Raw genomic sequence first — 22835 nt, 5'->3', positions numbered from 1 at the left:
TGTAATGGTTGGACAGTTTGGAAATCTGTCTACTTGATGTTTCTGTCTTGATAATTATGCCTGTATACTTTGAGGTTCGGGGTGCTGACCTTTTCTCCTGAACAAGGTAAACGATATATGTCTGACTGATTAAAGTAAGCTTGTTAACCCATTTTGAGTTGCTTTCCTTTAACAAAGCAGATCCAAGAACCTGTGTGAGCAGGCACCTTGGGGACACTGGGGTGCTTGCTGCTACACTTCCCTACAATACATATGGCAAGGAAACAGTTCTGCCTAACAATAGAGTTGTACATCTCCACTGAAACAGCTTTAAGATATGCAAGAAGCATATATGTAGGACACCATTTCTTATTGCCTTAACCCCAAATATCATATGTACTCATCTGGAAGCTCAAAATAACACCGAGTGTAGGCAGAATGGAAGATCTCTCCAAACTGGGCCAAACTCCTAGGGACAGAAAAGTATCAATTTCATCTGCATGGCGGGATCATGCATGGTGTTGGTTGTATGTACCATTGTTGCCTATTGGTAATGGATAGAGAAGCACAAGACATCTCATGTTTGCAGCATCTTTCTTTCTCCCTTAGTACTCAGAACAATATAATGTAATGAACATGTTCTAAAAAGATGTTTGTTAAGCAAGAGAATTAATTGGTTATCGCAAATAAAAATAATCTAGGAAAAGGGCCTCATTATCTCACCCTATATTGACTCCCTACCCCCATCAACAACGGGAAGGAATAGTCTAAAAAAAACCCATGAATGCATGAATTAAACTTACTGAGAATCAGAGTTCTATAATATGAGAATGATTGTGATTTATTACCTTTTAGGTTATAGACTAGATTAGTATTATTAGCTTTATATCATTGCATTCAAAGAAATAGATAATATTTGACTAAAATCATTGTAAAGTTTTTTATATTATACATTTAAAGATCATAGTTACTCATCTACATTGTTCAAGTTAGAATCTGCATTAATCACCATACTTATAATAAACAGTTTTTTGCTTTTGAGTTAGCCTTACTGATCCAATATGCTATACTGAAGATAGATTATTAGGAGCCCTAAATTTGGCGAAATTAAAAGTATCAACAATTAATCCTTAACTACAACAAAACTCCAGTCTGATAGTTCAACCCAAGAAATGTGTTTATTACTGTACTATGAACTGATAGGGAATCAAAGAAATTATAATGCAAAGTCCCTCCCTTTGAGGAATTTATGATCAAATTATAGGGTCTGGACAGATTTTCAGGAAACAGTAAAGTAACAATAAAAGGTAGTATCTGATTTGGTGCCAAAATTAATAATTTAGACAGTAAGGATTTTTTAGAAGTCCAGAAAAAGTACAGATCACTATGAGTTAGAGCAAGTAGGTGAGACTAGATCTGGAATCTAAAGCAGATGTGACTCTCTAATTAATGGTAGGACCTCCCCCCCCCCCCCCCAGCTCAAGTCAGGAAGACCTAAGTTCAAATCCAGTTTCAGACACTAATTAGCTGTCCTTGAGCAAGTCATGTAACCTCAATTTCTTCAGTAAAAGGGGAATGATAAGGGGGATAAAAAGCTCCTATCACCCAGGATTGTTGTGAAGATAAAATAAGACATTTGTAAAGTGCTTAACTAACCTTAAAGCACTACGTAAATATTGGCAAAAGCATAAGCAAAGGAGTCGTATTTATAGATTCACAGACTGACAATGCTATAACTATAAAAACAAAGCAAAAATGTTTTATCTAGTTGTATAATATTTTAGGATCTATTGCTGTGCACTATTCCAAGTGCCTTAGAACATTGTGTAGCTTTCTTTAAATATATATATAGTATGTATATATAATATATATGTAAATCCATATATGTGTAAAAATGAGAAATTTTACCTTAATAAAACAATTGGGAAAATCCCTACTGAATTTCAAAATTTAAAAAAAAACTATAAAAACAAAACAAAAATAAACCTATATGAATCATTTTAATTTAATCCTTTTATTTTATAGATGAGGAAATTAAAGTCCAGGGAGGCAGTTGGTTTTTTTTAAGATCATGTTGCTGTTGCTCATTTGTTTTCAGTTGTGACCCATTCTTCATGACCCTATTTGGGGGTTTCTTGGCAAAGATACTGAAATGGTTTGCCATTTCATTCTCCAGCTCAATTCACAAATGAGGAAACTGAAGTAAACAGGATTAAGTGACTTGCCCAAGGTCACACAGCTTGTAAGTATCTGAGGCCAGACTTGAACTCAGGAAAAGGAATCTTCCTGATTCCCAGTCCAGCACTCTATCTATTATGTGATCCAGCTGCTATTTTAAAATCATAAAACTAATGAATAGAAGAGACAAGATTTGAAGCCAAATCCCCTAACTTCAATTCCAGTGCTCTTTCTATTGGAATTGAAATTAAATATTTCCAGGAATTTGTGTTCTCATCAATGTGGGTACTCCTTCCAGTGATATATATTGGAATCCACTCCTACTTTCTTCATCTGTGACATTCTTACCTGATGTTGTCCCATAAATACAAAGGGTCTCTTTCCAATATAGGGAGGTCAGTTTCTAGTACTTTACTCAGGATAGCCATTTGTTATTCATAGATTACAACATCAATAACTCACCAACATTGCCAGTGATACATTTTCTTTACCACTTCACATGCTAAATTATTACTACTAATGGTAGTTATCATTTATATAGCTCTTTAAAGTTTGCAAAGTATTTTGATTGCTATTGATTCATTTGATCTTCATGATAAGCCTGTGATTTAGATATTATAGGTGTTAATTATTGCCATTTTACAAATGAATAAACTGAGTCCCAGATAACTTTAATGACTTGTTCATGGTCACATAGCAAGTGAATGTCAGAGTCAGACTTTGAATCCAAGCCTCCATGATTTAAAGTCCAGTACTATATCCACTATACCCCATTTCCTCTCTCTATTGATAATATGGCACAGCAGGGGCAGAAACAACATGGTGGAGTAGAAGCACAAACTTGGTGTGAGCTCCCACTCCAATCATTTCTAATACATGTAAAAAAATTACTCTAAACAAATTTTAGAGCTACAGAACCCACAAAGAGACAGAGAAAAACAAATCTCCTGCTGAAGGCAGCCTGGCAGGCCGACAGGAAGGATCTAATGCACTAAGCTGGGAGCCCAGCACAGTGCTGCATGAGCAGCATAGTTCTGGCCCCGACCAGTGGTAGCCAGAGCAGACTTCAGAAGAGTGAATAACCAGAAGCTGTGGCAGTTTCCAGACTCTCAACCCATAGATGCCAAAGACAAAGTAAAAGGTCAATGTGGAGCTCTGTTGGAACAGGGGGGGATGGAAGAGCACAGTCTGGCCCCTGCCCTTGGGGGCGAGAAGTGGTGGAGGTGTGGCAGCTGTACAGCTGCCACCGCGTGGCTGTTTTAGAGCTCCTAGTCTACAGATCATAGGGTGACCAAGCAACTTTTCACAGGGTATTCACGCTTGCTTTGACCTGCTTCAATCTGGATCATGGTCTTAGGTGGTTGTCCTGGGGTGTGTGGCCAGTGTGTCAGAGCTTGTGGGGGCTGTAAAGAGGGTACCCTCCTAATAGCTCCGGCAGCTGAAAAACCTCCAGCAATTTGGGACACAGCTCTCTCCAATCTGGAAGCAGAGTTCTACTGTGGCAAAGAGCTCAAAGGTCAAGTAATTGGCTGGCAATATGAGCAAGCAGAGGAAGCACAAGCAGACCATGCAATCCTTTTTTGGGGACAAAAAGGATCAAGGCATGGAGTCGGAGGAAGACAGCAAAGTCAGAACTCCTGCATCAAAAGCCTCCAAGAAGGGCGGCCAGGTGGTGCAGTGAGTAAGAGAGCCGGCCCTGGAGTCAGGAGACCTGGGATAGGTTCCAGCCTCATATACTTAACTCCCACACAAAATAACCGGCCATGTAACCTTGAGCAAGTTACTTAACCCCAATTGCTTAAAAAAAAAAAAAAAAAAGAAGCCTCCAAGAAAAATATGAGGCCATGGAAGAGCTCAAGAAGGAATTTGAAAATCAAGAAAGAAGTGGAGGAAAAATTGGGAAGAGAAATGAGAATGATGCAAGAAAATCATGAAAAGCAAGTCAACAGCCTGCTAAAGGAGACCCAAAAATACACTGAAGAAAACGACACCTTAATTAAAAGACTAACTCAAATGGCAAAAGAGGCCCAAAAAGCCAGTGATAAGAAGAATGCCTTAAAAAGCTGAATGTGCCAGATGGAAAAGGAATTTCAAAAATTCACTGAAGAGAATAATTCCTTCAAAATTAGATTGGAGCAATTGGAAGCTAATGACTTTATGAGAAATCAAGATACTATAAAACAGATCCAAACAAATGAAAAAATAGAAAGCAAGATGAAATATCTCATTGGAAAAACCACTGACCTGGAAAATAGATCCAGGAGAGATAGTTTAAAAATTATTGGACTACCTGAAAGCCAAGATGGAAAAAAGAGCCTAGACACTATCTTTCAAGAAATTATCAAGCAAAATTGCCCTGATATTCTGGAACCAGAAGGGCAAAATAGAAAGTGAAAGAATTCACTGATTGCTTCTTGGGAAAGATCCCAAAAAGAAAACTCCTAGGAATATTATAGCCAAATTCCAGAGTTTCCAGGTCAAGGAGAAAATACTGCAAGCAGTCAGGAAGAAACAATTTGAGTATTGTGGAAACACAGTCAGGATAACACAAGACCTAGCAGCTTCTACATTAAGGGATTGAAGGGCTTGGAATATGATATTCTGGAGGTCAAAGGAGCTAGGACTAAAACCAAGAATCACCTACCCAGCAAAACTGAGTGTAATGCTACAGGGAAAATATGGTCATTCAATGAAATAGAGGATTTTCAAGCATTCTTGATGAAAAAACCAGAGCTGAACAGAAAAAAATGACTTTCAAATGTAAGAAGCAAGAGAAGCATGAGAAGGTAAACAGGAAAAGATCATATGGTACAGCCTACTTACACCCAATATTTTTTTTCCATTGCCATTTAGGTCACTGATTTTTTTTTAATTCTTCAAAGATTGTTGGACATCATGGTTCAAGTCCACAAGTCCTAGCATACTGGCATTAAAAATAAATGGTCTTTTATGTCTGACAGAGAAAGAATCTTGAGATCGTTGAAAGCAGCATTGTGTAATTTCCCAAATGCAAACTAGCTACCTCTTCTTTTCCTATTCAATTATGGATTTAGCTCATTGTTTATCTTCAGTGTCTGTTCAAGATTGATATACTGAAAGTTATTCCTGTGAATGCATGAGTTAAGAAAATTTGATTGATTTTAACTTATTCATGGGAGACTTTTATTAAAAGAAAGATATTTTAAGTTGCTTTGCTTTACCAATCAAATGTCTTTTTGGATAATCAAGAAACAATAAACAAAGAGAAACTAGTTCACAACTTCACTAACTGTCCCAATTAGTGAATTACTGTCCCAAATTTTTCACATTCCCTCTAGAATTTGCTATTTTCCTTTTCTGTCACGTTAGTCAGTCTGATTTAATTTGTATTTCTCTAAGCAATAGAGATTTAGAGCATTTTTATATGACTATTTATAGCTTTGATTTCTTCTTCTGAAAACTGCCTGTTCAGAGGAGATTAGTACCTTTAGTGTGAAGACTGCTGAGCCATTTTCAGGGCTACTTTACACTTTTGGTGTCTACTTGCCAGACAACTCTCATCTATGGCTGCAAAAAGCTGTAGCATATGCTACAGCCACAACCCAACAAACCATTTGGGCAGATAGGCTACAACAGGTTGAGGGTAACTGATGGGCCTCAAACCTGTTGGTGAGTTAGTGGGGTATCTACTTCAAGCATATGAAGGTTTGCCCCAGCAGAATGGGCAGATGAGAAGAGTTCCAGTGGTCATGAAGGCAGCTGAAGCTGGTGCTGTGGAGTGCTTAGAGCTTGGTTAGGCACTGAAGACTCCAAGGTCATCCACTACATCCTGAGACATCACCAGTCATCTTGATTTTGTCTTGTCACAGGGCTTTGATGACTCTGGAAGAGAGAGTTATGCCAACAACTTCATGCAGCTCTGTCTCATTTAAATCTAATTTATGCATGAGTCAAAAAACATCAAAAGACAAAGTCCCATGGACTTTGATGGATGAGTGGCAAAGCAGATATACAGGGAGCTGTAGTCATAATGCTACACACAGGGTATAGGCTAAAAGATGGGATGAAGACTTCCATAGCATTCTCAATGGACTGTTATCAACCAATGCTGAAGTCACTGACTGTGTTCCCCAGGTTGAAATCATTGCTTCTCTAGCCAAATTTCTGACTGAAGTTTTGAATACCATTAGGTTCCTCTCATGTGACAAATGCCTGATGAGTCTATTTTGGCTGAGATTTACAAGGCAGTGGGTCCACTGCTCATAATAAAAGCTGATAGAAATCTTCTGGGTTATGTGGCAAAAAGAAATTATCCCCCAGGAGTTGAAGAATTCCTTCACTATCCATCTCTATAAAGGAAAAGAAAATAGGTTTTCCTATGATAATCATGGTAGTGGTGGTGGTGGTGGGCTTTTTCTCTTAGTCATTACTGGGCAGATTCTTATGAGAATCCTCTTTAATCTGTTGCTCCTTCACTTGGAAGATGGTCATCTACTCAAGAGCCAATGTGGCCACAGAAAAGGCCAAGGAACAGTTTACATGGTGTTTGCTGCCTGACTACTCCAGGAAAAATGACAGAAGCGAAACAGAGGTCTGTACATGATGTTTGTTGATCTGATCAAGACCTTTGATAATCTCAGTCGTGAGATCTTGTGGAAGATCATGGCAAAATCTGGCCGCCTAGAGTAGTTCATCACTATTGTATGCCAGTTCCATGATGGTGTGCTTACATAGGTTCTGGATATTGATGATGCTCTCAAGCATTCCTAGTCACCAACAGAGTGAAGCAGTGTTGTGTGCTTGCTTGAAGATTCTGAAGATCACTTGGTAAAATAAGGTACTGGACACTGAGATCCTTTCTCAAGCTAAACTACCAAGAATTCCAACTTTACTTCAGAGAGCACAACTCTGATGGACCACATTGTTTGAGTGCCAAATATATTTGTCTAAAAGACTGACTATTTTACAGAAAACTCATGCAAGACAAGCACTCACAAGGAGGTCAGAAGAAGCAATACAAGGTAAGTTCGCTTTGCTTGGTAGTATACACAGAAATGATGACGTTGATGCATGCATTACCAGAGTGTTTGGGAGGTTCCAAAGGAAAGTGTGGAAGAGGAGAGATTAGGCTCCCCACCAAACTGAAGATCTACAGAGCCATTGTGCTATTCTTGTTGTATGCCTGTCAAATCTGGATAGCATACCAGTGCCATGCCAGGAAACGTGTAGATGCTTAAGTATTTTATGTTGTCTGCAGTTATTTTAAAAGGAATTTCTCTTTCTGTCTCTTCCTGCTAGGTTTTGTTTGAAGTATATGAAAATGCTAATGATTTATGTAGGTTTGTTTTATATCTTGCAACTTTGCTAAAATTGTTCATTTTTTCAATGAGCTTTTAGTTGATTCTCTAAGGTTCTCTAAGTATACCATGTCCCATGCAAAGAGTGATAGTTTTGTTTCTTCATTGCCTATTCTTATTTCTTCATTTTTTCTGTTTTATTGCTATAGCTAGCATTTCTAATACAGTATTAAAAATAATGTTGTTAATGGGCATCCTGTCTTTACTCCTGATCTTACAGGGAAATTTTTTTCTTGTTCTTGGTTTTAAATTGGTAATATTTATTATTTTAAGAAAGTTTCCATTTATTCTTGTGCTTTCCAGTGTTTTTATTAAGAATGGGTAGTTTGTTTTGTCAAAAAGTCTTTTCTGCATCTCTTAATATAATTATTATTTTTCATGTTTTTGTTATTGATATGCCCAGTTATGCTAATGGTTTTCCTAATATTGAGTCAGTCCTGCATTCCTGGTATAAATCTCACTGGCTATAATGTATGATCTTTGTGATATATTGCTATGGTCTCCTTTCTACCATTTTATTTACAATTTTTGCATCAATATAAATTGGGAAAATTAGTCTATAGCTTTTTCCTCCCCTCAGCTTTTGCTCTCCCTAGTTTAAGTATCAAAATAATATTTGTGTCATAAAAATAATTTGTTTTGTGAGACTAATTCTTTACCTTTTTTCAAAGTAGTTTGTTTAGTATCAGGAATAATTGTTCCTTAAATATTTGGTAGAATTCACTTGTAAATCTATCTGGTCCTGCATTTTTTTTCTTAGGGAGTCCATTTATGGCTTTGATTTCTTTTTCTAAGAAAGAGTTATTTAAGTATTCTATTTCCTCTTTTTAAATTTGGGCAATTTATATTTTTGTAAATATTCGTCTATTTTGTTTAAATTATCAATTTTACTGTTAAATAATTGGGTAAAATACTTTCAAATAATTGCTTAAATTTCATATTTATTGGTGATCCATTCATCCTTTTCATTTTTGAGACTGTAATTTGGTTTTCTTTTTTTAAATAAAAAAAAATTTTTTATCAGTGTTTTATCTATTTTATTGTGTCCCCTTCTCAAAAAAAAAAAACAGGTTCTACTTTTATTTCTTAGTTCAATGTTTATTTTTTTAACTTTCAACTTTATTAATTTCTCCTTTGACTTTTAGGATTTCTATTTTGGTATTTAATTGGAGATTTGTATTTTGTTCTTGTTCTTTTCCTTTTTTTAGTTGCATGATCAATTCATTGATCTGCTCATTATCTCTTTTATTGCTATAGCCATGTAGAGATATAAATTTTCCACTAAGTACTGCTTTGGCTGCATTTCACCCAGTTTTGTTATTGTATCTTATTGTTGTCCTCTTTAATGAAATCATTAATAATTTCTATGATTTCTATTTTGACCTACTCATTCTTTAAATTAGATTATTTCATTTTCAATTAGTTTTTTAATTTATGCTTCCATGGTCATTTATTGAATGTGATTTTTATTGCATTATGGTGTAAAAAAGGTATATTTAATGTTTCTGTTTTTCTGCATTTGTTGTGAGGTTTTTAATCCTTTATACAGTATGGCCAGCTTTTGTGAAGGTATCACATACAGTTGAGAAAAAGGCATACTCCTTTCTGGCCTGATTCAGTTTTCTCTAGGTCTATCATATCCACCTTTTCTAAAATTCTATCCATCTCCTTAATTTCTTTCTTATTTGTTTTGTGGTTAGATTTGTCATCCTCTAAAAGGAAAAAACTGAGGACCTCCACTAGTATAGTTTTACTTTTTATTTCCTCCTATAATTCGTTTAACTTTTTCTTTAAGAATTTGGATGCTTGGGGCGGCTAGGTGGTGCAGTGAGTAAAGCGCTGGCCCTGGAGTCAGGAGGACCTGTCAGACTCTTAACACACACACACACACACACACACACACACACACACACACACACACACACACACAACTAGCAGTGTAACCTTGGGCAAGTTGCTTAACCCCAACTGCCCTCCAAAAGGCAAAAAAAAAAAAAAAGAATTTGGATGCTTTACCATTTGGCTTAGTATTGATATTACTTCATTGTCTATGGTACCTTTTCGGAAAATGTAATTTCCCTATTTTTCTCTCTTTTATTCCCTGTTTCTCTCTTTTAATTAGATTTGTTTTTGCTACTGCTTTGTCTTTTTTATTTTAGCTGAAGCATAATAGATTTTGCTTCACTCCCTTATTTTGACTCTCTGTTTCAAATGTGTTTCTTAGAAACAACATATTCTTGGATTCTGTTTTTTAATCCATTCTGCTATCTACATTCTTTTTGGGGGTGAATTCATCCCATTCACATTCACAGTTTTGATTACTAACTGCATTTTTTTACATTCTATTTACTTTTTATCTTTCTAGCTTTGTTTTTACTCTGTCCTTCATCAAACTTGTCTGTTTTGTTTCTGACCACAGCCTCCCTTAAACTACCCTCCCTTTTGTCATTCCACATTTCTCTTACCCTCACCCCTCCTACTTCCCAGTTGGATAAAATAGATTTGTATACCATATTGTATGTGTTTGTGTGTAAATATATATATTTATGTATGTCCTTCCCTCTTTGAGGCAATTCAGATGAGAGTAAGATTCAAATATGTAATGTTAATAGGATTTAAGATCTCTTCTGCCCATTAATAGGCCTCACATGGAGTCCATTAAGGGAAGCTTGCTTAAAGGAGACTTGCTTGTAGGAAGGCTTTCAGACCTTTTGCTAATTTCTAATTAGGCATTGAGTCAGGAGGGTTGTGATGCCTTCTGGTTCATAGAAGTGTATATATACTCTGAGTTGGCATTTTGCTTTGGGGACTCGCTTATGAGAAGGATCTTGTGATTCCCTGGTCGAAATTCTGAGTGGCCATATGTTCAGAGCTCCCCGACTGCTCAGATGTAAAGGCTCTCTAGATCCAGGGATGTATGTAATGTGTATTGTTGTTTCAGGAAGTCAGATCCCTGTCTTTTGCTCTTTATTTCTCTGCATGTATATTCTCTGAAGTTCAGGGTGCTGACTTTTCCCCAGAACTAGTGGATGTAATTTAAAAGATTTTTGACCCCTTAAACAGTTATCTTTCCTAGTAAAGCAGATCTAAGAACCCGTGTTAGCAGCCATCCTGGCTATGCCAGTATAGTTACCACTACAAAGTATTGCCTGCCCCCTCCACCATTTTCTGCTCTACTATAAATGCCCTTCATTGCACGTCTCTTTTATGTGAGATAATTTTCCTCATTCTTCCTTTCCCTTCACCCTTTTCCCAATGCATCTCTCTTTTTCACCCATTCATTTTTTACATCATGCCAATATAATAGACTCAGTCCTGTGTCATCTGTGAAGTTATTTTAGCTGCCTTAATAATGACAAGTTCTACATGAACTGATGCTGAGTGAAGTAGAACCAAGAGAACACTGTACATAGTAACAGCAACTTTTTGCAATGACCAACGACATATCATTGACTTAGCTCTTCTCAGCAATACAATGATCCAAGACAATTCTAAAAGATTCATGATGGAAAATTCTATCCACATTCAGAGAAAGAAATCCATAGTCTGAATGCAGATTGAAGAATACTACATTCACTTTTTTGTGGTTTTTCCATTTTGTTCTGTTTCTTCTTTAACAACATGACTGATGTGGAAATACGTTTAATATGATTGCACATGTATAACCTATATCAGATTGCTCGCCCTCTTGGGGAGGGGGGTAGGGCAAGGAGGGAAGGAGAGAGAAAAATTTGGAACTCAGAATCTTATAAAAATGAAAGTTGGGGCAGCTAGGTAATACAGTGAATAGATCACCAGCCTTGGAGTCAAGAGGACCTGAGTTCAAATTTGACTCAGACACTTAACACTTACTAGCTGTGTGACCTTGGGCAAGTCACTTAACCCAATTGCCCTGACTTTCCCCCTCCAAAAAGACAAAAAAAATGAAAGTTGGAAACTATCTTCACATGTAATTGGAAAAAAATTTAAAAAAACTATTTACTGAAATAAAATATTTCCAATAATTTTTAAAAAATGATAAAATTCTTAGGAGTTACATGTATCATCTTCCCATATAGAAATGTAAACAGTTTAACCTTATTGAATCCATTATGATCTCTCTTTCATATTTACCTTTTTATCCTTCTCTTGGGCCTTGTATTCAAATATCAAATTTTCTATTCAACTCCAGTTTTTTTCATTAGGAATGCTCGAAAGTCCTCTATTTCACTAAATATACATCCCCCCTGAAGGGTTGTACTCAGTTTTGCTGGGCAAGTTATTCTTTTTATTTATTTATTTTTAATTTTTTGTCTTTATTAATTTGTTTGTGTGCTTTTAGTTTACAAGATTCAGTTCCATAATCCCTTGAGTTTCAAATTTTCTCTCCCTTCCTCTCCTCCTTCCCCTCCCCCACTGCCATGGCTGCATACAATCAAGTATAGCATCTGGGCAAGTTATTCTTGGTTGTTATCCTAGCTCCTTTGTCCTTTAGTATATCATATTCCAAGATCTCCACCTCTTTAACTTGGTAGCTGTTAAATCTTGTGTGATCCTACCATGTTTCCCCGATAATAAGACACTGTCTTATTATTTTTTTTGGAAAGAAAAACACCAGAGGGCTTATTTTCAGGGGAGGGCTTATGTTGTCCTGCCTCAGCTCTCCTCCGCGGCACTGCTCTCAATGGCGCCAGCAAGCAAATCACTGGAGAAGAACAGGATGACGTGCTCACTGCTGCAGCTATGATTGGATGCATCTCGGAGCACAGCATGCGTTTCACGGGAGGGGGGTGATGGTGCATACAGAGGGTACCGTAATGTAGCATGTAGCGCAGGGGATCACCTTCACTACAGTAGCAATCTCAATAGGGCTTATTTTCGGGGGAGGGCTTATTTTAGAGGAATCTTACACAGTAAGGGGAGGGCTTATTTTCAGGATAGGTCTTATTATTGGGGAAACACGGTAACTATGGCTCCACAATAATTGAATGGTTTCTTTCAGGCTGCTTGAAGTATTTTCTCTTTGACCTGTGAGCTCTGGAATTTGGCTATAATAGTCTTCACTTGGGGACTTCTTTTAGGAGGTGTTTGTTGAATTCTTTCAATTTCGATTTTAACCCTTTTGATCTAAGATACCGGTGGCAGTTTTCAAAACTTTATAATTTCTTGAAATAGGATATCTAAACACTTTTTTGATCATGACTTTTATGTAGTCCAATAAATCTTTAATTCTCTCTCCTTGATCTATTTTCCAAGTCATTTTCTAATGAGACATTTCACATTTTCTTCTACTTTTTCCATTCTTTTGAATTTGTTTGATTGTTTCTTGATGTTTCATGGAGTCATAAGCTTCCATTTGCCCAATTCTAATTTTTAATGAATTATTTTCTTCATGACTTTTTGTACCTCTTTTCCCATTTAGCCACTTCTTTCTCAAACTTCTTTCTTAAGGAGTTATTTTTACTGGTGAAGTTTTGTACCTGTTTTACCATTTGACCAATTCTGTTTTTTAATGTGTTATTTTCTTCAGTGTTTTTGTGCCTCTTTTATCAAACTGTTAATTGTTCTTTTGTAATTTTCAATTTCTTTTCCTGTACTTTTCTTATTTGATTTTTATTGTTTTTAGCTATTCCAGGAATTCCTGTTGGGCTGTGTCCAGTTCATATTTTTTCCTTTGACACTTTCCTTATACTTGTTCTGACATTGTTATCTTTGACATTGTTATCTGATCTTATGTTTATTTGATCTTATGACATTGTTGTCTTGATCTTATTACCATAGCAGATTTTTTTTACCATAATCAGGCTCTTTTGTTGTTGTTGTTTGTTCATTTTTCCAGCCTAATTCTTGACTTTGAGCTTTATGTTAAGGGTAGGCTCTGTTTTTGGTGTTGGGGTTGAGGTGGATTGGGAAGGAGGCACTATCCCAAGCTTCAGACTTTTTTGCATTGCTATTGTCAGAGCTAGTCCTCATGGTGTGAAAGTTTCTAGTTCTTCCATGGTGGTATGGTCTAGGGAGAGATGTGGTCACTGCTTTCCTGTTCTATACTCTGGTCTTTTCCAGTGAAGGGGCCCTGATATCTGATAGCCACAACTACTTCTGCTCCTCAGGGCCTCTTCTCCCTTGCAACTGAAAGTTATACTGTTCCTCAGAACCCCTGATCCCTTTGTGACCAAAAGCAATACTGCTCCTAAGGGCCCCTGATCCTTTGTGACTGAAAGTATTCCTGTCCACCCTGCAACTGTGACCCAGAAATGGGTATAGGCAAGAAGCTGCCAAACAATGACTGCTCCTGTGTCCAGTGCTAGCACAGGACTCCCTTGTAATCTCTTTCAGACCAGTTGCCAAATACCCTTACTGTCTGTGGCTTGACAACTTTTGAAGCTGTTTCTGCTGTTTCTGCCTGCAAGTCCCACAACTGGTGTTGCTACCAGCCCCTACCCCACTGTCTCATACAGCTCGGCTATAGAACTTCCCCTACTCTGTTGTCTTGTTTTCCTCTGCATTCTTTTTCAAATGAACTCATGTCCAAATAGTGTGCCTGGACTCAGGCAATTGCAGCATAATTCCCTTAACTACCCATATCTCTATCTCTTCTACAAAAGGTGGGTGCTCAGAGAGGAATCATTAGAACCATTCAAAAGTGAAATGAGCTGCTTTGAGAGGGATTGAATTCCTTTTCCTTGCTGCTCATCAAACAAAGGCTGGATGGCCACTTAGAAAGCATGTGGTAGTAGAGATTCTTTTGGGGGTATGGGTTGAACTGGATGGTAAGTAAGATCTCTCTACTCTGAAATCTTAAGCTTCTATGAACAACAAATTAATTCATTCTAAAACATTCACTTTACATTCTCAAAGGATACATTGACATTAATGGATGTCATGGATGCAATGTTGCCAAAGCATTAGCTCGGACTCAATTGCTTTCACATTTAGCTTAATTTATCTTTCCCTGTAATTTTCAGTATGTTTCTACTTCATTCAGAGAATAATAACAAATGGCTTACGACAATGTGGTGTGTTTTGTTTTGTTCTTTATTTTTTGCTTTTTGGAGGGGGGCAAGGCAGGGCAGTTGGGGTTAAGTGACTTGCCCAAGGTTACACAGCTAGTAAGTGTTAAGTGTCTGAAGCCACATTTGAACTCAGGTCCTTCTGACTCCAGGGCTAGTAGTCTATTCACTGTGCCACCTACCCGTCCCTTAATGTGATGTGTTTTATGGTAAGAATGAAAGATGGGGAGTGAACTGATACGGATTCTGTCTAGGTCATCCTTAGGTGAGTACTTAACTTTTCTGTAATTTAGGTCCTTCGAATATAAAATGAAGGGTTTGGACTAAATGTTATAGAAAACCTAACATCCTGTGATCTAGTTAAAAAGGCACAAATTCCCATGACTATTTAATCACATATGAAGCTAGTATTGTTACAATCAAAGGTTCAAATGCTACAAACCTTTGACCAATCTGCCTACAGTGAACCTTTCAGCAAGTACTTATTAAGTTGCCAACTAGATATAGAGCAGAGGCAAGATATTTAGGGCTACAGAGCAGAAGAGATGTTATCCCTGCTTCTTGAGGACTTTACATGAAATAAGAAATACTAATATTCAATTAATAAAAATATGTATATAGAGATATAATAATTATAGAATTATGATGAATAGAAGTGATGGATCAATGAAAATATGTGTCTGAGTGAAATTAGGACTTCAAACTGCAGTCTAAAAGAAAAAAATGGAATGGAATGATGTAGTTTGGCAACAGAAAAAAGTGGGTATTGAATACATTATGTATAGCTTGGACAAAGGCGCACTGGTTTGAGAAAGAAGACCACAGTCAGGAAGCAGAAAGTCTGGAAAAGAGGGTTCAAACAGTAGCATAGTGGAAAATTAGTATCATTAGGTAATTAGTCAGTGAAACTTTAAAGAGGAAGTGTATTTGTATTAGATCCAAAGAATGATGTGGAGCCACTGAAGAATCATTCATCATCGGCAAACATGGTTAAAACCACAGGCATGTAGAATGACTTTTAATTTCACTATTTTGAACCTTTGGAAGGGTCAGAATGGAAAGGCTGGGCAGTCAATAACAGGATAGCATTAGGGCCGGTGCAGAGCAATCAGAGGCAGAGACAGGGATTCAGTCAGACAGAGCAAGAGGAAAAAGGCAATTCCCCATGTAGAGGAAAGGATATAGATTTGGCCACAGGCTGACTGGAGGGTGACAAGATGAGGAGGCGATTGAGATGACTGAGGGTTCTGGCTCATGGGACAGACAGTCATTTCATGGGTGGTACAGCCCACGGTGATGTGGAAGTTGGGCAACAGGAAAGGATGGGATGAGGGGTATTTGGAGAGTCTGAGTGGTGACAGAATATCTGATTTAAGATGGCTTGACAAATGAGGTATGATTAATGAAAAAGAAAAGATTATAATTCTCCCACTAGTAACAATAATCATGACGAGTGTTTTATGGCATTTTAGGTTCACAAAGCACTTTACATATATCTTTTCATTTTATGAGTGGCTGGTGGAAGGCAGAGAACTGAGGGAGGAGGAAGGACAGATTTGGGAGTTACATTTTGCCTGTTTGGGAAAGGTGAGCCTGGCTCATCTCCCCTGGCTCATCTTCCTCGGTCTCTGTTGCATGTATTTTTCCAATATGGAAAAAACAAGACACTGATGTTGTATTATTTTTTGGTGTCTCTTTCCCTACATACTTTTTGCTTTTAATTGAAGGGAGTGGTAAAGGTTCTGCTACAAAACACCAACATTCAAGGATGATCCCACTCCAAAAAGACAGATGAGATATATAGAATGTGGAAAACCAGACTTCCCAGGACAAGATGATATAGATAACTATGCCCACTAGCCTGATGTACACAATATAATTATTTATATTAACAATATGTAGATAGGTTAAAATGTCTACACACAGTCAAAAAATGTAATTCTGGGACAATTCCATTACAAATCATATTTTTCATGAAGCATCAAAGAACCATGAGTGAGTTATAGGAGGCAGCATGTGCCATGAGGGTCAAAACAGTACCACAATTCAACCATTACTTCCCCTCAAACCCCAGTAGCCTGAACCCAATATCCTGGGGAATGGCAGTGTCCACCCTTCCTAGGCAACCAGCCTGCTTTTATCCCCCATGGCTATCATCCATCAAAGGGACCAATCCTTGTAGGGAAAGGACCCACCATTTCCACCAATATCAACACCAATAACTGACAGGTAAGTCTAAGAGGCCTGGGAATAGCAGTGTACCCAAACCACAAGGCCTGTTTCTAGCCTAGCTATCATCCAGGGGAGTGGCTCCTGTGGAGAAGAACCCCACCATCTCCACCAACACTGTCATTGACAAGGCAGACAAGATGACCTAACTGAAGCACTGAGGTACCCTGAGGTAGATACAGAGCACGGCACATGGAAGCTAAGTCAAACCTCATTGACCACCACTTTCCCTCAGACCCTGGTGGAGATAACTCAGGGCCCTACCCTAGAAATAGCAGCATCCCTTAGACTACTAGCCCAACTTCCAGCTTGGTTCTTGTAGTTATAATCAAGGGGAGTATCCCTCATGGAGAGACAGTTTGGTAATTTCATTTGCAGGGGTTCCTTGTCCCCATCTCCTCAACAGCCATAGCTACTAAAGATCCACAAAAGAAAATTCTTAACACCGAATTCCTTGGCATTGTCAAATGGTTCAACATTGAAACCAACACCAGTTAACACATAGGAATCACATTAGAGGAGATTCATTACCATCAGCTTCACCTTTGCACCATATGAACAACGGCACCTTTCCATTTGAATTATAGCTAAAATCTCCTATATATGTTGTCTCCCCCACTAGAACATAAGCTTATCAAGAGAAGAGCTTTTCTCTTTGTATCTCTAGCACTTAGCATAGTGCTTTCATGTAGTAAGCATTTAATGTATTTTTTTCATTCCTAATTTATTCATTCATTCAAATAATAAAATGTCTTCTAAATTGCTCAATAACATGATAAAAGCAAATCAACAGTCCTCAAGCCTCTTTGGCCTCTCCATGAATTCTAGCTTAATGAGTTTCTGTAAGGTTGTAGCCATCTACAGGTAGATTCTAGAAGTTACTTAAGGGATGGGGGAAGGATGAAGAGAAGAATCTCTCAATGACCTACCCAGATATCCTCAGACAAGTTGAAGTATGGGAGGAGAAAGCAACATATGCAATCTTGAGATCATAAATTCATTAATTTCTACAGCAAACATGTTAAAATACTTTTAATGTTCAATTCATTCTTCTAGGTAGGGAAGATATAAAGTTGATATATGTCAAAAACATGGCTTTTCTCAAGGCAACTTAAAATCTAGGTGGAGATTTAATACATATATACACAAAACTATTGTACAAATTAGACTGTGATAAATTCATACGAAAGGATCAAACATCATGGCACATGATATTTGAGCAAGAAGAAATCTATCTTCAATTTGGAGATCAAGGAAGGCTTCATGAAGGAGGTAGCACCCAAACTGGACATAGAAGGGGAAGGATTTCATTAGGCAAAAAAAAAAAGAGCATTGGGAGAATCTATTCCAGGTCTAGTAAAAAGGGTGAGCAAAAGCACAGATGTGGGAAAGAACAAGATCAACAGAGAGGACATAATCCTTTAGAGAACAAAGATAGAATATTATAAGGGGCTGGTGGGAGATAATGCTATAGAGATAGGTTATAGTGGCATTTTAATGACTGATTAACCAGCTTGGATTTAAGCAGGGGGATGATATGACCAGAGCTATGCATTATGTAATTCAGGTTGTGTTATTTCATACATTTGAGGGTAGCAGTGTAAGAAATGGATTGAAGAGGCGGTGGCTAGAGGCAGGGAGACCAATTAGATTAGGAGGATTTTCCAAGAAAGAAATTATAGAATCTGGACTAGGATAGGATTGAGAAAGAGGGAAAGGATGAGAGAATTCATAGAGTAGAGTTGATAATTGACATTTGTCGACTGATGGGTATAAGGGGTGAGGGAGTGGGAAGAGTTGCACATGACCATGGGTCATTGAAAGATGTGTGAACCATGAGCAGATATAGAGAAATTAGAATAAAGAGGAAATTTTATGGGACACATAATGAATTCAATTTTAGACATGTTGTGTTTGAAGTGCTGTCAGGATTTTAGATAGAGGTGTTTTTCTGCATTCATGGGAAAAACCATGTAGGCAGTCCTATATCTGTATTATATATGAGAAGGGATCTCAGAAGTCATCTAGTCCATCCCCCTCTTATTTTACACATAAAGGACGGGAGGCCAACAGACTTGCCCATGGTCATATAAGTAGTAAGCACCTATGGGAAAAAATCTGAACCTAGCTCTTCTAACTCTGGAGCCCAACCTCTTTCCACTATACAATGTGCTAGTCATTGAAGTAATTCACTAAGCATTTCAAACTCTTTCTTGAGAATACTCAGACTTTATTCTCTCTTGCCAGCTATATCTTCCCCTCAGGTTTCTAGGGGTACTCTTGAGAAGTGTCTCTTTTCTAATGCTACCAGTTCAAGCCCCATTCTTGTGTATTCCTCTCCCTCCTAGGATTAACCACTCATAATTAAATGCTCCAGTTCAATTTAACCAATTAACATTGATTAGCTTTTATGAAGGGATATTTACTTTCAAGATATGACAAGAACAGAAATACAGACATTCCCCACCCACCCCCAATACCTAGCTACATGATCTTCCCTATGCTACCTTGGTGCCTGGGGAAAATAGTCTCAAACTTACTATAATATCTACATAACATTGGTCTCACCATATTCATGTCCAAACATGGCATAGCTACTGGATAAGTTTGTCTCAATCTCATCTACCATTTTGTTGGGTCCCAAAGTTCATTCTGTAGGGCCTTAATGCTGGACTTGGTGGCCACAAAACCTGGCATAAACTCTTCTCTCAGACTTCCAGGTGGCCCACTCCTGACTTTCTGAAACTCACAATGTTGTTGCCGTCTCCAATCTCCTCCATCAAAAAGCAAGAAGAAAAAACACAGCAATAGAAGCACCAACATGGCCATGTGCTTATGGGCCATATCATAACGGTCCTGGTGGGAAGATGGGGGCCAATAGCCTCTTCACCCACAAAGGGCTTAGTCTTTAGGCAGGGGGAAAAAACAGGCCAAGGGACTGGCATTACTGACTGTGCCTTTTAAATGCTGTCCTGTTCTGGTTACAGAGCCAAACAAAAGTCTGCATCCTTATCACGTGGTTTGTGGACAAAAGCCAGTTACAGAATGCCTTTACTTGCTCCAAATAGGGAGGCAAGGCTTCCATTCCACATCCTCATGCCTTTCCAAAGGCAGGCTCCCTACCCTTTTCCACATAGGGGATTGCATCAGCCCCCCATTACATCGACAAAACCAACTTAGATGTGTGTAACGAGCTACCAGCCTTTTTATGTTGTGGCCAATTCGAATTCAGGAGCAGTCCCTCACTTAGAGGGATTGTTTTCAAGTGAGCTAAGTTTTTAATAGCTTATTCTAGTGTCATAGTTTTCTATAGGTCTGCCTTACACATAAATTATCTATAACTTCACAGGTTTACAGACTTTTTGAGCTGGAGAAGACCTGAGAAAACAATCATATGTGTATGTATCTTATCTCCCTGAACAGACTGAAAACTCTTTGAGAGCAATATTGTGACAGTTTCTCATTCAGCTTTCTGTTTCTCCAGTGCTTTGCTCTGAATAATGTATGTTGAATTAAGTTGAATTATCTAATTCAACCCTCTCCTTTGATAGTGCAAGAGATGAGGGTATAGAAAAGTGAAGCTGCACAGAAGCAGAGCCAGGGCTAGAACACAGGTCTCTGGACTCCTAGAGCTGAGCTCTTTTTATCACACTTAAAAAATCCAGTTGAAGGTTGTTGATAAATATGACTATGCATTTTTTTTAAAAGAGGCAAACAGGGTGAAGCGATTTGCCCAAAGTCCCACAGCCAGTAAGTGTCTGAGGCTGAATTTGAACTCGGGTCCTTCTGACGCCACAGTCAGTGCTCTATCTACTGCAACACCAAACTGCCCCTTCATTCTTTAAATTCATTTTTTAAATATTCCCATTTTCTATCATTTAATGAGTGAATTTTTTTTCTTTAAGGACTCCACCCTCTCTGTGAGCAGAGTGTCATAGTTTACCACACCCCAAGGAAAATACCAAGGAATACCACATATTGCTTCATCACATTGCAAAAGTCATCTCCTCTGTCAATCACTTTCATTAGGTCATGACCATCTATAAAATTATCCACCGATTCTCTACGTACCTCAAAATTACACTCAACTTTCTCAAACTGTTTTCAAGGCCCTCCACAGCTGATCATCTATCTCCTAAGTCACCTCTCTCCTTGCCTGATTCTAACTTTTGCTCTAACACTCTGCTCAGGCTTACTCATAATCCTTTCTTCTTTTGGGCCGTAAGCAACTTTTCTCGTTACACTCTTTTGCTTGTTATTTTTGCATTGTGTCTGGTGACCATCCCCAAATAGAGAAACATGACTGCTGCTGAAAAGCTATTAGGTTCACTGACTGTTAAATACTTTTTTATGAAAGATGAACAATATAACTATCAAATATAAGTTATGTCATACCCCTTCTACCAAAGGATTTAGAGTAGCCAAGATGAAGCCTTCTGGATGGAAAGGGCATCTTTAATTTGCTTTAATCTACTGACTAAAGATGTCTTAAAGAGGTAATGTTACCTTTCACTTGCCCTGGAGGAGAAATCTGAAGATTTCTGGTTCAGAAGAAATCTAGATTTTCTTCTAATCCAATCAGGCCTTATCTCAGTTTTCCAAATCCTTTAGTAGAAGAGATGTTACTTGACCTATATTTGATAGTCAAATTGTATATCTTTCAATAAAAAAAGTATCTTAAAGAGAGTCACCTGCTTGACTGATTACATTGATCTAACTAGCTGAATAATTATCAGTAAATTATACTTATGTACAAGTCTGCCATACACAGACATACACAAGAATATTTGGGGAAATGAACAAACTATATTCAATTACATTGCTCTCACAAAATATTATTACTAATGTCATTATTTTATTGAAGTAGCTAGGTGGCACAGTTTTTAAAGTACTGGACCTGGTCAGGAAGATCTGAATTCGAATACGGCCTCAGACACTTATTAGGTTTGTGACCCCAGGCAAGTCGTTTAAACTGTGTTTGCCTCAGTTTCCTCACCTGTAGAATGGGAATAATAACAGTACCTACCAGATACAGTTGTTGCAACCATAAAATGAGGTATTTTTATTTGTAAAGCACTTAGCATAGGGTCTGGCACATCATAGGTACCATGTGAATGGATATTTTCTTCCTCCTTCCATATTGAGAACAAAAAGGGTTTATACTGTTAATAGAGTACTTTAAAATATTATTCCACATTTTAAATTCTGTTTTTAATGTTTTACAATGTATCTAGTATATTAGTATGACAATATAATTATAAAATTTATAAATAGATGTACACATATTAGGGCTACATAATAAAAATCTTTTTATTGATCAAAAAGACTATTGCTCTCTCCTTCGTATGCTGTTATTGAGTGTTTTACCTCTCTCTCCCAATTTTATATCATCTGTTAATATTATAAACATGCTGTCTATGCCTTGGTAAAAATTAAATTTGACTCATCAAATACCCACCATGTACCAAGTACAACTTCTTGTCTTTTCCTCTCTTCATTCCATCCCCCTCTTCTCTCTTCTCCCTCTCTCTCTTCTCTCTGTCTCTGTCTGTTTCTCTCTCTGTGTGTCTGTCTCTTCTCTCTGTGTCTCTGTGTCTCTCTCTCTGTCTCTGTCTCTCTCTCTCTGTGTCTGTTTCCTCTCTGTCTCTCTCTGTTTCTCTGTCTGTCTCTCTCTCTTCTCTCTGTCTTGTCTCAGTCTCTCATAAATTGTGAGCTCCATGAAGGCAGAGACTGACTTGTCTTCTACCTTTCTTTGTATCTCCAGCACTTAGCACAATGTCTAGCACATAGTAGGCACTTAATAAATGCTTATTGACCAAAAAACTGATCAAAAGTAAAGCTGCCTGGGGTCTATAGTTTCCATGGCTGTCACAATATTTATATCTTCTTTAGCACAATTTCAGTACAGCATTTCTAACCATGCCTTTTTTTTTTTTAAATTAGAAAAAGGAAAATTTCTAGACTTCCTCTCTGCAGGTGTTTATGGTAGGTATATTCGGTATGACCTGGCTATTTGCCTTTAATTCTAATTTGTCCAAGTGAGTGGGGGGGGGGGGGGGTGCCAAGGGGGGGGGGGAAGGGTTGGGGGGGGGGGAGCGGTGTGCATGGACGTGTATATGTGAAC

The 22835-nt window shown here is 37.8% G+C and overlaps 1 long non-coding RNA gene across 3 annotated transcripts in view; it reads left to right on the top strand.

The window, feature by feature from the left end:
• The window catches only part of LOC138155470 (uncharacterized), a 440018-nt gene that overhangs the window by 412862 nt on the left and 4321 nt on the right, over positions 1-22835 (top strand). For 2 of the 3 annotated variants that reach the window (XR_011166834.1, XR_011166836.1), the window contains exon 2: positions 22655-22696. This is a non-coding gene — a long non-coding RNA (uncharacterized lncRNA). Of the gene's footprint in view, positions 1-20060; positions 20110-22654; positions 22697-22835 lie in introns of all 3 variants that reach the window. The other variant, XR_011166835.1, reaches the window with a different exon arrangement.

This window comes from Petaurus breviceps, unplaced genomic scaffold, assembly GCF_028583685.1.
Source record: "Petaurus breviceps papuanus isolate PSGF00001 unplaced genomic scaffold, PetGlider_PUasm1.0 91133, whole genome shotgun sequence".
In the NCBI taxonomy this organism is placed as follows: Eukaryota; Metazoa; Chordata; class Mammalia; order Diprotodontia; family Petauridae; genus Petaurus; species Petaurus breviceps.
The sequence above is the reverse complement of the archived record's forward strand: the minus strand, read 5'-3'. Positions and strand labels throughout refer to the sequence as shown.